General features: G+C 43.9%; 1 protein-coding gene across 1 annotated transcript in view; it reads left to right on the forward strand.

Moving 5' to 3' along the window:
- The window catches only part of Asic2 (acid sensing ion channel subunit 2), a 1,226,389-nt gene that overhangs the window by 573,357 nt on the left and 636,711 nt on the right, over window positions 1-16,321 (forward strand). The window lies entirely within an intron of this gene.

Here is a 16,321-nt window from a genome sequence, read left to right on the forward strand (position 1 = left end):
GATTTGATATCAGGCCAACTTGAGCTCAGACCCAGCCAGTGCTCTTGCTAGAAGGTAAAGGCCGATGTTGATAGTACTTCCCCTTCTATTAAATGGAGGTAAAGTTGGATCACCCTCAGAGGGCTGTAATGGGGATTAAGCATAAGAAAAGGTGTTGACAGTGTACAAGCAGAGGCTGGATGCTAACACTCATGGAAGTCATCATTACAAGCCAGCGTGCAAACCCCAAAACCCAGATGGATAGAAATCTCACCATGAATAAAGCAGAGGGACACTTGGAGGAGAGGGAAGCTGATTCAAACTGGTTCTGCAGACATGGAACTGGGAGACCCTCAGACATTCAGAACCACCCTTTCAAATCTAGGAACAGACAGTCATCCTTTTCCTTCCTGCATCCCCATCAGAGTTGTCCCAGCCATCTGTGCAGACTGCCCACAGCACGGGAAGCCTCCCCCATATCCAAGTGGAAAGTGAACCGGAGAGTTCACTGGGTACTAGGAACACAGTCAGTGTAGGCCATTAGAACCGACTCAACAGTCCATGCTGAACAGCTTATCTCCACTTCCCAGTGGGGACAAATCAAATCCATGAAAAGCATGCTTTGAAAAAGAAAAAAGAAAAAAACAAGCCATGTTGAACAAACCAGCTACCAGCGGCAGCAGACAACTGGCTTGTGTCTGTCAGAAAACCTTGAGCTTAATTAACCACACTCAGGAAGCATTGGGCAGAGCCTCACCTTCAGGGATTGAGGGACACCTCAAGGTTCATTACCTGCCAATCCCACTGAAATCCACACCACCACCACACTCCCGGCCCACTAATCCTTCCTGCTGAGAGGAAGCTTTGTATCAGTGGAATGAGCAACATCAGGAGGGAACAGAGGCGGGAGGGAGCTAAGGATTTGGTTCTTCTGGACAAACCAGTCTTGTCCCTGGGTTCCTGTCTACCGTGTGTTTATTAGAGAAGCATTTATTGAGCTATTGCTGTGTGATGGGTATCAAAGATGGAGGAATAAATGCATCTTTGATATTTAGGGATGATCAGAAGGCTGTGTGATGATTCTATAGGCCCATGCTTCCTTTCCTTTCTGCATTTGTGCCAGATAAGTTTAGTTGTCAACTTGACACTCCCAGAAAGAGGAACCTTCAGTTGTGGAATAGTCTCTGTCAGATTGCCTGTGGGCATGTCTGTGAGGCATTTTCTTGAGTGTTGCGTGATTGGGTGTTGTGGGGGCAACCTAGTGTGGTGGTGCCGCCCCTAGGCAGGTGGGCCTACACTGTATAAGAAAGTGGGCTGAGCACAGGCCAGAGGAGCAAGCCAGTAAGCAGCATTCCTCGATGGTCTGTGCTTCAGTTCCTGCCTCCAGATTCCCGTCTTGGCTTCCTTCCACAATAGACTGTAAGCTGAAAGGTGAAACAAACCCTTCTTCCTCCAAGTTTGCTTTTGGTCAGTGTTTTACCACAGTAATAGAAAGTAATTAGGACACCAACCTTGTATTGTTAAGTTATTCCAAAACTTCTAAGCTTAAAAGGACTATCTTTTGCTTTTATATGTATGCATAGTGTGTGGGTGTGTATATGCATGTGTGGGAGTACATATGCATGTGCAGGTGGGCATGCATGAAGAAGACATATTTTAGCCCATTGTCTTTGTGGAAACTACATAGGTGGACAATTATATCCCAGAGTGTTTTTTTAGATTATAGTCAGGCTGGTGGCCAGAGATACATAATTTGAAAGCAGGAACAGGGAGGATACATATCTGTGCTCACTCTCATGGTTGAAAGGCCTTAGGTGGAGACCTAATTTCCTAATTTGTGGTGGAGACCTAATTTCCTCCCGATGTGGGCCTCTCCAAATGCTAGATGAATGTCTTTACAACATGGTGCTAAATTCCTCTACAACAAGGGAGGTGGAGAAGGAGAGAGAGAGAGAGAGAGAGAGAGAGAGAGAGAGAGAGAGAGAACTTGTCTTTCCTCTCTGTTGTATTCTGCTGCTGACAGCCTGATCCTGATTCAGTTGTGGGAAAGGCAGGACTCACTAGAAGTCATGTTGGAGGTGGCTACCATGATTTTCCATGATATGTCCTTTGAAGGTAAGTCTTGGGTTGAATCGCTAGTTGGATGGATGGATGTATAATGGATTGGTGAATGAATGGAGAGATGGAAATGACCCTCCTTTGCTTAGATTCCAGATTCGTAGCACTATGATAAAGCATAGTATTTGATGTTTGGTCTTAAACCACGAAGGATATATAACCTAAATGGTGCCACTTAGGATAAAGTGTCCCTCTTCATTCTACAGGTACAAAAACAGATGTCTAGGGAGATGGTATGAATTTTTAAACACTAAACAGTTTAGCAGCAAAGCCAGGGCTATCACCAGAGGCTTCTCTGCCAATGTTTCTTCTCCACCACCATGGTAAGTATTGTGCACAATTGCCCCAGAATTCCTGGTAGTTCAAAGCCAGTTGGGCTTCACTGGCCCATGCAAACTCTCTGCTCTGGCTGGAGCGGCCACCTACTTCTGTGCAGTCAAAAGACCCTTCCTCACTCCAGACTCCGAGCACTCCTCATGTGACTCCACTGCAGACTTGGGTATTCACTGCCGTTCCCCCGGCATGCCTCGAGAGGCTTTGCTCCTTCCAGGTACATTTGCCTGCAAACCCACTCCTTTATCAAGCTAGGCCTTTCTTAAGTGGATCTTTCCCTCCGCTGAAACATCCCTGTGGATGCACCATAAACGTTGACATTTCTCCAGAGCAGGATGTTTTTGAAAAAATATTTTAGATGAATGCCAGGCCAGGCCTCACGAAATGTCATGGTGACTTTCCAAAGAGACCTGCCAGGAGCTAGGCTGAATAAAAATAGCCGCTGCTCTGTGCGGATGTGAAAAAGAGTAAAGATCACAGGCAGAAGAGTTTGTTTGTTTTTAAAATAATTATTTCTAAGTGGTTCTGGGCCTGAAGAATGCGTCAGACCAACAGGCAGGCAAGCAGAAGGTCTGTGTCTGACGCCAGAGGGAGAAGGCAGAGCAGGGCGGCAGATGGGAGGGAGGGGCGTGGAGCTCTGATTCCAACCCCAGCCAAGGGCTCGGTGAATCTTGGAAAACCCTTCTTGGATGGTAAGCCTCAGTTTCTCCAGCTGGGGTAGAATAAAAAAGTGAAAGTAAGTCTGTCAGGAAGGCATGCAGATGACTATGTATGGGGACTGGAAAAGAAACACAGAGAGACAGAAGCCAACAGAGGCCAGAGATGGTGAGTGTTCAGTTAAGGAAAAAAGAAGTGTCATAGACAGATCCAGACCACCCTGGCTCTGCTCTCCTGTCCACTCATGATTTGTTGCTTGACTTTACCATCCTAACATCACCAACACACCCTGGGTAAGCACAGAGGGTTGAAATCTGACGTCTAAATTCATCTCTGATCATTGTTTGCTGGACGTATAACCCCGAGTGGCTTACTGAGCATCTGAGGCTGAAATTGGGGGTTCCAGTCCCCTGCTTCTCCTGAGGCTGACTGAATGTAGAAACCAAGCCCTGGCCAAGGTATCTGACCTTGAGGCACCAAACAAGGGTTTGGATGCAAAACACTGGCGGTGACTGTGAGCTCCAGGGCACCAGTTTCTTTTCAGTCTCATTTTTGGGAGGGAAAACCCTGCTTCTCATTAAAACCCATGCCCAAGTTAAGCACCGTGTCCTCTCAAGTTTGCTAACAGTGAGAACAATAGTGCTGGGTAGCAATTTGACTCAGGTCCACAGTGTGCTCAGTGTGCGGAGCCAGACTCTGGGAGGAAGAAAGACAACATTTACTGATCATCTGTGTTTGCCAGGCCCTTACTAAAGATCTGGTGATTTGTCCCGCGCTATCGTCTCGCCAGCAAGAACGACGCAGCACACTCAGGATCCTTCTGCAGAAAAGCTTTAATGCATCTTGAGAGGGAGAGCATAAGCTTACAGGGCGAAGACCCCGAATGTCGGAAACCCAGCCCTTATATAGGTTAGTAAGCCCGTCTTAGACGTGGCAACTCTTGATTGGTCGCAAACTCATCAGCCCATATCACGCCACGAGGTAGGCAGAGACTAGAAGGTGGAAAATTACTTCGGGCATGCGTACTGACTTATTTACTGCTCAGCATGAACCGGATGTGAGCGCCATCTTGTAATGGCGTCTGCAGGGACGGCAGGCGGCTCCCCACAGTGATTTAATTTAATTTTTAAGATAACCCTGTGAAGCAAGAATTTTTACTTCTCTCTCATTTTTAAGGATTCTTCTATATATTTTTATCAATTAGTATTTTAGTATATAAAATGGGTTCCATGTGATATTTTTTACATTTGTAATACTTGGCTTATATTTGTTCTCTCACTACCCTCTCTGTCTCACATCTGCCCTTTGAAATTCATAAAGAGCCTAGGTGTCAGAGAAGTAATGAAAATCGCCCAAAGTCAGGCGATTTAGTCATCACTCTAACCCCAGATGGTCTGCCAGCCAAAAGCTACGGTCTTTCCCTTGAAATAATGTTGCCCTCATAAAACTGGATCTGATAGATGATTGAAAGGTTCAATTTAGCCACATTTCATACTAAGCGCCCTCTCTCTCTCTCTCTCTCTCTCTCTCTCTCTCTCTCTCTCTCTCTCTGTCTCTCTCCCTCTCCACACATACACACGTAAACACACATAGACACCTATGCATGCAAGCATTTGTTTTTCCTTAGTGGTAATTTGTTCCACTACTGACCCCATCCCAAGCCCCAGTCCTAACAGATAGTTCTCTTTTGCTTTCCCGACACCATCTGAAGAATTCTATTCTGTCCTTCAAGGCCCAGCTCAGACGTTGATTGTTTCCCAGAGTGTCAGTAAGCCTTCAGGCAAGGATAGACATTTCCTCCTCTGTGTTCCCATGACACATACATGCCACCTGTTCTAGTTAGCTTTCTATTGCTATGATAAAACACTGAAGAAAACCAACTTGGGGAGGAAAGTGTTTATTTGACTTTCAGCTCAGTCTACTGTCAAGGGAAGCCAAGGCAGGAATGTGGAGGCAGGAACTGAAGCACAGACCACAGAGGAATGCTGCTTACTGGCTTGCTCCTCTGGCCTATGCTCTGCCTGCTTTCTTATACAGCATAGACCCCCTCAACTGCCCAGGGGTGGCACCACTGACAGTGGGCTGGGCCTTCCCACATCACTCAACAATTAAGAAAATACCTCATAAACCTTCCCATAGGCCAGTCCAATAGAGGAAATTCCCTGAGGTCCTTTCTTCCCAGGTATGTCAAGTTGGCTACCCAGCACACTTCAGTGAAAGTTATCTACGCATCCTTACATCTAAGATTCCTAGCACAGTGTTAATCACCCGGCAGAACCACAAGAAACACATGTGGAAGGGAGGGAAGGAAGGACGGACGGAGGAAGCTAGGGACAGAGGATATGAGTTCAGACAGGGCAGAGCTTCTGATAGAAGATTTAGGCCTGACGGTGAGCAAAATACTGACAGCCAACGTGTATCGAGACACTTGGCGGCCCATGCTCTGTTCTAGGTGCTTAATGTGTATCATCTCATTTAATGCTCACGATAACCCTGAGGTAAGTACTATTATCACTCTAATTAACCAGATTAAATTTCTTTTTTAAAGCCACACAGCTAATTAAAAGATTTTTAGTAGAAGATTTAGAAGATATATCTAAAAGATTTAGAAGAACTCTTTTAGTAGAAGATCTAATTAGTGGAAGATTGGTAGAAAATAATTATACGTTTGAACTCCAGCACTTTGGTAGCAGATCCCTCCAGGACTGAATGACTATGACATTCAAGGACTGTGGAGGGAAGGGACCCGGGTCCTGTTCTGACACACTGACCCTAAGGCACAACTTTACCAGGCTTTATCACTGCAGCTCATCTATCAGCTGGGCTAGATGGATAAGCTTCCACTTCTGCATCTGGTCTGTTGAATCAACTCCATTTCCTTTGAAGGGTTATGAAAAGGATGACACAGTTATCATCGTGGACCCACACACTTGTGGGACATTTGTTTGATTCTTGTTGCTTGATTGCTGCACAGCGGTTCTCACCTCTTGTATTAGTCAGGATTCTCTAAAGAAACTGAACCGGTAGAATGAATATATGTATGGATTTATCAGATTAGCTCACAGTATAGAGTCCGAGTAGTCCAACAATGGCTGCTCCACACTGGAGAGACTGAGAATCTGTAGCCACTCAGTCTACGAGGCTGGATGTCTCAGTAGTCCCAATCTGGCACTGAAGGTCTGACGAATTCTAAAAGATCGGCTAGTCTTCAGTCTACAGCAGCAAGATGAACTCACCAGCGAGAGAGAAGGCAAACAGACAGAAGCCTGGTGTTCTCCTCTGCCATGGCCTTTTATACAGGCTGCCATCAGAAGGTAACACCCACACTTAGGGTATGTCTTCCAGCTTCAGATGATCCAATCAAGAAGATCTCTTTCATTTCAGTTAATCCCAGATCCAGTCAAGTTGACACCCAGGATTAGCCATCACACCTCTCTACTACCCTTCACAACTCCCATTCTGTTTTGAGAAAAGAGCTCAGCCCTAGACATTAACAGTATTCTTCTGGTTTATGCAGCTAGTAGATATAGGCTATTACTAAATGCTCCATTGGGGCAGGGGCTGAGGTAGCACTTGGTCTCAGCTCTCGAGAATGGGCTTGCTTCAGGAAGAGCTGAGGACAAGGCAATTCTGAAAGAAGGCAAAGCAAAATTGAAGGTCGTGTGGTGGTTTGAATGAGTTTGTCTCCCATGGGCTCCAGGTACTTGGACACTTGATCAGTTGGTGACACTGTTTGGGGAAGATCACGGGATCTTCAGGAGGCCTCATTGGTGGAAGTGTGTCACTGGGGGTGGGCTTTAAGAGTTCACAGCCTTGGCCCACATCCAGTTCCCTCTCTGCTTTCTGTGCTTGCTTGAAGATGTGAGTGCTCAGCTTTCTGCCCCTGCCCCTGCCCCCATTTTTTCCCCTGCCACAACACTTACCCTCTGAAACCATAAATCAAATAAACTCTTCATTCTATAAGTTACCTTGGTCATGGTGTTTTATCCCAGCAATGGCAAAGTAACTAATCCAAGTACCCCAAGAAAAGTAGCCCAGTCAGCATGGCTCCCAAGGGAAGATGGAAGAGAAGGGGCTCAGAAAGGCTGGAGGGACCAGGGCATGGGGGCAAGGGTGGTCTTGCAGGGCTTGGAGTTCCTAGGATGGGTATGGATTTGAGGTACAGGATGAAACAAACTGTGAAAATTAACTGAAGGAACAATTTTAGTGGCATTATCCCTAGCTTAGCTGGGCTTTCCAGTCTGACTCTGTTCAAATAGATGTCTTCTATTAAGAACCATCTTTTCTACCTCACAAGAAATGAGACACCCACAGCTGAAACCATAGTCTTTAAATGTCTGAATTATTTTCTGAGAGATATGAAAGTCAATTTTTCTACAAAAACTGTCAAAGTTGCTAATGTTATAGAAAGTTTCTTAAATAATGATGGTTTCATTTCTCACAGACTGTCACTAGAGCCCATCAGAGACTCTACCAGCTTCAAAAACAAAAGAAAATACTGCAAAAAAAACAATAGGAAAGCCAGGTAGTTCTTGCAGACCAATGGGTTCCTTAACAGTAAATTGTGGCATTATGTAGGGATATCTGCCACACAGTGCTCGGGTCAAAAAACATTGCTGAAATTAAATACCAGCCTCAAGGAATTTTGGCATTAACTATATGTAGAGCAGCAGCATGAGGCGTTGAGCTCTTTGGAAGCCTTAAAAGAGGGATAGCATGAAAAACACAGGGTGTGATCCTTCCTTCTACTTTGCTTACATCCAAACATACGCAGACCACATCTGCCCCACACAGTATGCTGGCTTCCTCACAAATCACGTTAAAAGTGTTGTACATTTATGGTTTTTAAAAACTATTTTCTTATTTTTATTTTGTGTGAACGAGTGTATTGCCTACATGGATATAAATGCACCTGTGTCATGCAATGCCTAGGGAGGTCAGAATAGGGCATCAGATTCCCTGGAACTGGAGTTACGGATGCTTGTTAGCTACCTTGTGGGTGCTGGGAATTGAACCCAGGCCCTCTGCAAGGCAGCCAGTGCTCTTAACCACTGAGCAATCTCTCCAGATCCACATTTATGGTTTTAAGAAGTGGCTTCACAGAATGCCACAGGAGACTTCCATTCAGGGATTTTTAAAGCATATCAGAAAAATATCCTTTTCATGTCTTTTTGAGTGTCCAGATATGAAAACTGTTATAAAGAACAATTTTTGGCAATAAAATCACCTAACAGTAGCAATGTTTCCAAACATTCATCTTTCCTAAGTGCTTTCTGCATAATGTGGTTTTCTTTAAGAAACCATTGCTGTCATGTGTTGTGCGGTTAAGAACACTGGTTGTTCTTACAGAAGACTCAGGTTCGAATCCCAGCACTCACATGGCAGCTAGCAACTGTCTGTAATTCCCATTCCAGGGGATCCAACAGCCTCTTCTGTCCTCCACAGGCATTGCACGACACGAGTGCACTTACCTACATGCAGGCAATACACGAATACACATAAAATAAAGATAACAAAATATTAAGAAAAACAAAAATGAACAAAGCAACAACAACAAAAATTTTTTAAATTAAAAAAAAAAGGAGCACATTAAGTGGGTTTTTTTGTTTTTTTTTTTTTGGTCTTTTTGAGACAGGGTCTCCCTGTAGCCCCAGCTGTCCTGGAACTCAGTATGTAGACCAGGCTAGCCTTGAGATCTGCCTGCCTCTGCCTCCCAAGTGCTGGGTTTAAAGGTGTGAACCACGATGCTCAGCAAGTATACATTTTTTTTTAAAGAAAATATCTGCTAGAGAGCATACTTTTCTGAGACACTTAGAACAGAGAGCCTTCAAATTTGGGCTGGAGATGTAGTTCCATCAGTAGAGTGCTGTCTAGCATCATACAGTTCCTTGGGTTCAACCCCTCACACCACATAAACTGGGTGCACACCTACAATCCTAGTGCTTGGAGTGGGGAGGCAGAGAATCAGAAGTTCAAGGTCATCTTCGGCTACAAGGTGAGTTCATGGCCAGTGTAGGCTACATGAGACCCTGTCTTAAAAGGAAAGAAATTGTTGTATTAATTACCTTTCTGTTACTGTGATCAAACACCTTGAGCATGGCAACTTAAAGAAGAATTTATTGACGACGTGGTTTCAGAAGGTTGAGTCCACCATGGCATGGATGCATGGTCAAAGGGCAACTGGGACAGAAAGCCAAGAGCTCACATCTTCAAGTAGGCACAGGAAGCAGACAGAGTAAGGCTGCAAGTGGAGTGAGACTATAATCTCTCAAAGCCCACCCCCCAGTGACACACTCCCCCCAGCAAAGCTGCACCTCCTAAACCTCTACAAACAATGCCATCAACTGGGGACCAAGTGTTCAAATGCTTGGAGCCTACTGGGAAGATTTTTCATTCAAACCATTACAGTTATCAAATCTGTCTTTTCAAAAAAAAAAAAAAAAAACAATAGCACAAGATCTGCTGTGTTTAGCTCCTGCTTTAAGTTGAGATGTGACATCAGAAACCTTGAGATGTTATAGCCATGACGCTCCTCTTATTACAAAGCCTCCTGGTGAGTATATTCTTAAGCTCTCATTTTGTCTTAAAAGATTTTTTTTGAAGATTTTATTTATCTGTATGTGTATGTGCAAATATATGTGGGTGCCTGTGAAAGCCAGAGAAGCCATTGGATCTCCTGGAACTGGAGTTACAGGCAGTTGCGAACTGCTAGATGTATGTTGGGCAATGAACTTGGGTCCTCTGCAAGAGCAGCAAGAACTTTTCACCACGGAGCCATCTCTCCAGTCCTAAGCTCTACTTTTTGTGTATGTCAGCACACCAAGGCCCAGGACCGGTTTAATTCTACCTCCACTGCTCCATGCCATCACTTCCCTATGAATAATGCAGTAATTTGCAGTTTCTCCCTGGCTTTATCTGAGAGCTCTTTTTAGTTAACATAAAAATATCAGTTCATAGAGGTCATTCATACATGTTTTACACATAAAACTGTGTGTGTGTGTGTGTGTGTTTATTAAAGAAGTAACCTGTTACTGAGATTATAGCTTTTCAAATGCATCATTTTTGGAATTTAAGAAAAGTAACTCTTCATCTTTTTTTTTGGTCTTTTTGAGTCAGGGTCTCCCTGTAGCCCCAGCTGTCTATGTAGACCAGGCTGGCCTTGAACTCACAGAGATCCACCTGCCTCTGCCTCCCAAGTGCTGGGATTAAAGGCGTGTACCACCATGCCCGGCAACTCTTCATCTTTTGAAACAGAATTTGTATTAAATGATCACTGAGCACAAGTTTAAATGATTGAAATTGTTATTAAGGTAAAATTCCAATTGTTGAAATTACAGTTTATCCTGATTTTAAAAATAGATGTATTTAGAACAAGTTCACACCATCTGTATTTTCATGCAACTATGCAGCAAGCTCCCAGCACTACATATTTTGTAATTTTTACATTTGTTTTATGTATTTTACATTTTTTCTTCTGATTTTTAAAGCTTGTCATATTGAGGTGCTGATTGTACTGTATTTCAGGTATTTTTTAACTCTAATTGAAAAAGGTGCTTGTTGGGTTGCAGATTCATTTTAGCATTAAGTGAGAAATCTCCAAAGAAATATCCAGACCCCTCTCATTTGTCTCAGTGAAAGAATGCCCAGTACTGCGCCGAACCCTGTGTGACTGTAAGCATCACCTCCAAGTTGTGTCTATGTCTGCCTCCTTAAATTTTTTATTTTAATTTTTATTGAATTTTTGTGTATTTCATACAGGAAACCATCTTTATACCCCCTCCCCCTTCCCCTTTGGCACTGTCCCATAGCCGCCCCCTCCACTGGAGTTCATATGTCCTGTCATTTGTGTTAAGGCCTATCATATAAAGTTAGTGTCCCCAGATGTCCCTTGGTGCAAATTCATGCACTGGGATCTAGTCGGCCTATCAAGCATCCTTCCCCTTAGGAACATCAACTCTTCCTCACCCAGAAGTAATCAGCTGCCAATAATTCTTCCACTAAGAATGAGGCCTGCTGTTCATTTCCACGGTTCTGTGCTAGGTTTTTGTCCTTAATTTTAAGGGTCTTGCTAACTCTGGTTTTAAACACTCATTAATATTCCAAGATACATGGGCTGGGGAGATGTCACACTGTGGGAAATGCTCGCCAGGGAAACACTTGCCATGGAAACCTGAGGACCAGAATTTGAATCCCCCAAACCCATTTTTTTAAAAAAAATCCAGGCTTGGTAGCATGTGTCTGTAATCCCAGAGTTCCTATGGCAAGATGGAGAACGGAGACAAGAGAATCCCCGTTGGCTCAAGGGCCAGGAGCAGGAAGTTGAGCAACATAGAAGAAACTCTGGCTCCAAGAAGGTGGGTGGGGAGGAGGCGAGGACCAACCTCTGGGGTTGTTCTCTGACCTCCACTTACACACTGTGACATAACCACATGCCAAAACATACATGTACACATCATACATGCACACACAAGTAAATAAACAAATGAATAAATAAAAGCAGGAAAAAAATTAAAGAAAATATCCCAAGATAGAGCTAAACTGTGCCTAGAGATGAGCGCCAAGGTTCATGCTTAATTTTGATGAATAAAAGATCAGATTTTAAATAACCTTCATTGTTTGCTGTTGTGTGTGTATGTATGACTGGTGTCCCTATAGCTCCAACTGGCTTGGAACTCTTTATATAGACAAGGCTGGTCTCGATCTCACAGAAATCTGCCTGTCGCTGCCTCCTGAGTGCTGGAATTAAAGGCTTGTACCACCACACCAGCCACTCAAATTATTTTCTTCATAAATTTGAATAATTTGGGCTGATGTCCAAATTATTTTGCCAGAGTAGTTTTGCTATCATTTTTCCACCTGACAGCGTTGCCAGTGTCCAATGCAGACAAATGGCATGGGGCTGGACACCTTGTTCAATGGTCAGTCACTGAGGACTCAGAGATGTCAGAAATGCTGTGTCACATAAGGGGAGAGGGCCAGACACACAGCGGCACCCAGGCATCATTGGTCCTCCATGCTGCAAGGCTGGGTAGGCGCTCATCTGAGGAGTGGGTTATTGATGGCTTTCCCATGGTTTTGCTGTTGATGTTGCTCATGTGACATCAAGAGAGTGGGAAGGCAACCCACAAAATGGATGAAAATATTTACTAATCATGTATCTGATACAGGATCAATCATAATACGTTTTTAAATTTCTATAATGCAACAATAACAATAACAACACATTTTACTTTAAAATGGACAAAGGACTTGAACAAACATTTCTCCAAAGAAGATGTACAAAAGGTCCATGGCACATGCCCTGAGTGGGCACCAACCACTCAGGAAATGCAAGCTACTTCCATGTTTCTTTAGGATGGCCATTTGTTTTTTTAAAAAAGAGAGAACAAAGGGGGCTGGAGACATGACTCAGCAGTTAAGAACACTGGTTGTTCTTGCAGAAGACCCGGGTTCGAATCCCAGCACCCACATGGCAGCTAACATCGGTTCCTAACTCCAGTCCTAGGGGATCTGACAGCCTCTTCTGTCCTCTGTGGGCATTGCACAACACGGGTGCGCTTACCTACATGTGGGTAATACACACATACATACAAAATAAAAATAATACATAAAAATATTTTTAAAAAGAGCCAAAAAAGATAGCAAGTGTCAATGAGACTGTAGAGAAATCAGAACCCTTGTGCGGGGCTAGTGGGAATGGAAAGTGGTGTGCTACTGGGGAAAAATGGAATGTTAGGGCCTCAAAATATTAGACACAAAACTATAGTAGTATCCAGAAAGATTAGAATACATGTTCATAGAAGCCTTACTCACAATATCTAAAAGATAGAAGTGCCTATAGATAAATAGATATAAATAGATGAATAGATAAGCAGTGGGTGAATACTCATGTTCATAGAAGCCACTCCCAAAGCCTGCTGTCTAGTGGGAAGCAAACAGAGACAGTGAGCAGCCAACCAGGGCAGGGGAATGGCAGCCAGGATGGAGTGAGGCCATAGGAGACAGAAGAGGCAGGCTCAAGGAAAAACTCTTGAGGGCTAGGCCTTAAAGGACTATTAGGGGTCCTCAGAACAGATATGAGGAAGATAATTATGCCTGCGGTATAGAAACGATTCATACGAAGGCCAGGCTCATGACAGAGCGGGTGTCTTTGAGAAAGGCCTGTAACACCACAGAAGTGACTTATTTGGGAAAATAAAATATCAGCAGGGGTGAGCTTATGAAGCAGGAGGAGGTGTTCCTGGGGAGCGAAAGCAGCCAATCCAGTACGTGAGGGGCCAGTTGTGTCGTGCCAAATAGTCTCGATCTGACTGCAAAACCAATTAGGAGCCACAGAAGGATGAGGAAATCAAGACTCAGAATTTTCACAACACATGTGATGACGTTCAGCTATATGAACGTAAAGAAGGCAATATTGGCTGGGAAGATCACTCAGTGGGTAAGCACTTCTGTACAAGAGTGAGGACCTGAGTTCAAATACCTAGAACCCGCATAAAGCAGGCCTGGTAGTATGCATCTGTAACTCAGGGCTTCTATGGCAAGATGGGAGGCAAAGACAGAAGGCTCTCTGGAAGGTTGTGCACCAGCTTCTGAAAAAGAAAATAAGAGACCTTGCCTCAGTAAAGGTGGAAGGGAAGGACTGACACCAGAGATTGTCTTCTGACTTCACACATGCTGTGGCACCCATACCACACAGACACACAGACACACAACACAGACACACACACAAAAGGCAAATATTGATTGGGGCTAATACCATGGTGCTGTCTCCTACAAAGCAGTCTTTAGTTACAAGCACTAAATGCTTTCTTGCTATGGTCTTTGTGCTTTGTTCTATCTGTAGACATGCTCTCTACTAACGAAACAGACCTGTGTGCTATAGAACTGGTTAAAAACAAGAGTAGAATAACCATCTCTGAACTCTTTCCCACTGAGGCAGAACACAGGTGGAATCTGGGTAGGGCAGTGACACAAATCCCCAGGGATGAGGGATTTGCTATTTGTCTATAGCCAGCTCTGGGGCTGACTATGTGGCTAGTCTCTCTTCTCCAAAAGAAGCTCTGAAAGGAAGATGACAAAAATAGTTCTTTCCTTTTGTGTGTGTAGAAATTGGAATGGTTTAGAGTGCACTTTTGCATCCTTTATCTTCATACTCATCTTGTGAAGTAATCAGAACAAATATTTTCTGTCCTCCTTTATGGGTGACAAACTAAAAGGTTTCCTCAGCATGGTTTAGATCCTAAACCCAAGGTGCTTTTTCCCTACAACTTTGTACGGAATGTCTGATGTGTTTGCTAATATTGGATCAGAACACAGAAGTCACTGTGGGTGATTCAAGTGGGAATGTATCTTACATGGGGCCATGGAGCTCACACAACCTTTGAAAGGCTGAGGGAAAAGGTCAGGGAGGCACTGTCAAAATTTCAGAACATGTAGGAAGCTAGTACATTTTCCAGTGCTTGTAGGGTGACCACAAGCCCCTGCAAAACCCCACCTGACCCTTGCCCACAAACACTACCAAACAACAGAATCATCCACAGTTCCATCTTAGAGATCTCCAACTGCCCTTTTCTAGACAAATCTTGGGTTTTCTGGCAAGGGAATCTGGAAAATAGTTTCCAGGCTTCTAGCCCCTAAGTTTCAGGAGTCACTTTGACACTGAGTTTTAATAGATAGTGTCCAATTTGTCATTAGTCAGAATCACAGCTGAGATGAGGAGAATGAAAGTTCATCAACTTGTTTGTTAAGAAACAAGAGGGGAGGGTTGGAGAGATGGTTCAGTGGTTAAGAACACCAGCTGTTCTTGCAGAGGACTTGATACCTAATCCCAGCACCCCCATAGTGACTATCAACAGTCTGTATCTCAGGTTCCAGGAGATCCAATGCCCTCATCCATCCTCCACAGGCACTGCATGACATGGGTGCACTTGTGCAGGCATAACACTCGCACATATAAAATAAAAATAAATAAGGATTTGCCTGGTCTGCTTCTGCCTGTGTCTCCCTGCTGTTGATCAGGTGCCTGGCACTAATGGAGACCTCTGGAGGCAGCCAGGAAGAATCTGAAAGAAAAGACAGAGAAAGATTCATTCTATACTTGGATGGATCAGCCAGTATGAGTAGAAAGGAGAAGGAGTGGAGCCCTGAGCCACTTCCAGACAGGAGCTAAGCTAGGGTAAACACAAGTCTGTATTACAGGGCAGTTGAGACCCTCATCACAGTGCCTACTTGGAACACAGTAAACAGGAATGAGGAACTTGGACTACATGGTGTTTTTCCTCTTACTCGAAATCTTACAGCTCTGACTGGATATAGATGGTTTTAACAATGGCTGATTATATTTCATTGTTTTGTGGTTATTACTCCTTTTTATAGTGATACAGAGCACTATATCAGACAAGATCAAGCATATGGGATGGCAATAGGCATAACTTCTGCTCTCTTACTATAGCGATGACTAAGAACAGTGGGCCGCAACCGTGCCACAGCTTGGAGGTTATGCTATCTTGAAATGCACTTTGCTAAACAACTTAATCCATCATCTTTGGATTCAGCCTTCCTCAAATTTTTAGGCTATGAGCAGAGCACAGCCATAGTCTTTGCCTCTAGCCAAGTTTCCAATGGAGTCCTTAGCTCTTTTTGCAGTCTCATGAGCCAGGCCTCCCCTGTCCATGTTTCTCTCACCATTCTGATCTTCCTCACATTAAGCACTACTCATAACACTTTAGGGTTCCTCTCACTCACAACTACAAACCTCAACATTCTTCATTCAGCCCAGTTCCAAAGGCCTACGAGTCAGGTTTACCATGTTAATAGCCTTTCTCCTCAGCATCAATTTTCTGTGTTACTTTTCTTTTTCTTATTGACAAAATGCCTGACAAACAAAAAAGGAAGGAAGGGTTTATTTTGACCTAGAGTTTGAGAGGATGTAGCCCTTTATGACAGAGAAGGTGTAGTGATGAAAGTGGCTGCAGTTGAGACAGCTAATCACAGTGTGTTTGCAGACAGGAAGCAGAGAAAGATGAATACTGTACATCATTGTGACCCTAGGGAGCCACCCACATTCAAAGTGAGTCTTCCCTCCTTAGTTAAATCTCTCTAGAAATGCCCTCACATACATGCCCAAAGATGTCTCTTAGGTGATTTTAATGTCAAGTAGACAGTGAAGATTAACTATTACACCCTTGGACAAAGACTTGATCTTTGTCTCAGTCCCAGGGAGCATAGCATGACC

This window comes from Nannospalax galili, unplaced genomic scaffold (assembly GCF_000622305.1).
Source record: "Nannospalax galili isolate Female #2095 unplaced genomic scaffold, S.galili_v1.0 scaffold363, whole genome shotgun sequence".
Classification (NCBI taxonomy): Eukaryota; Metazoa; Chordata; class Mammalia; order Rodentia; family Spalacidae; genus Nannospalax; species Nannospalax galili.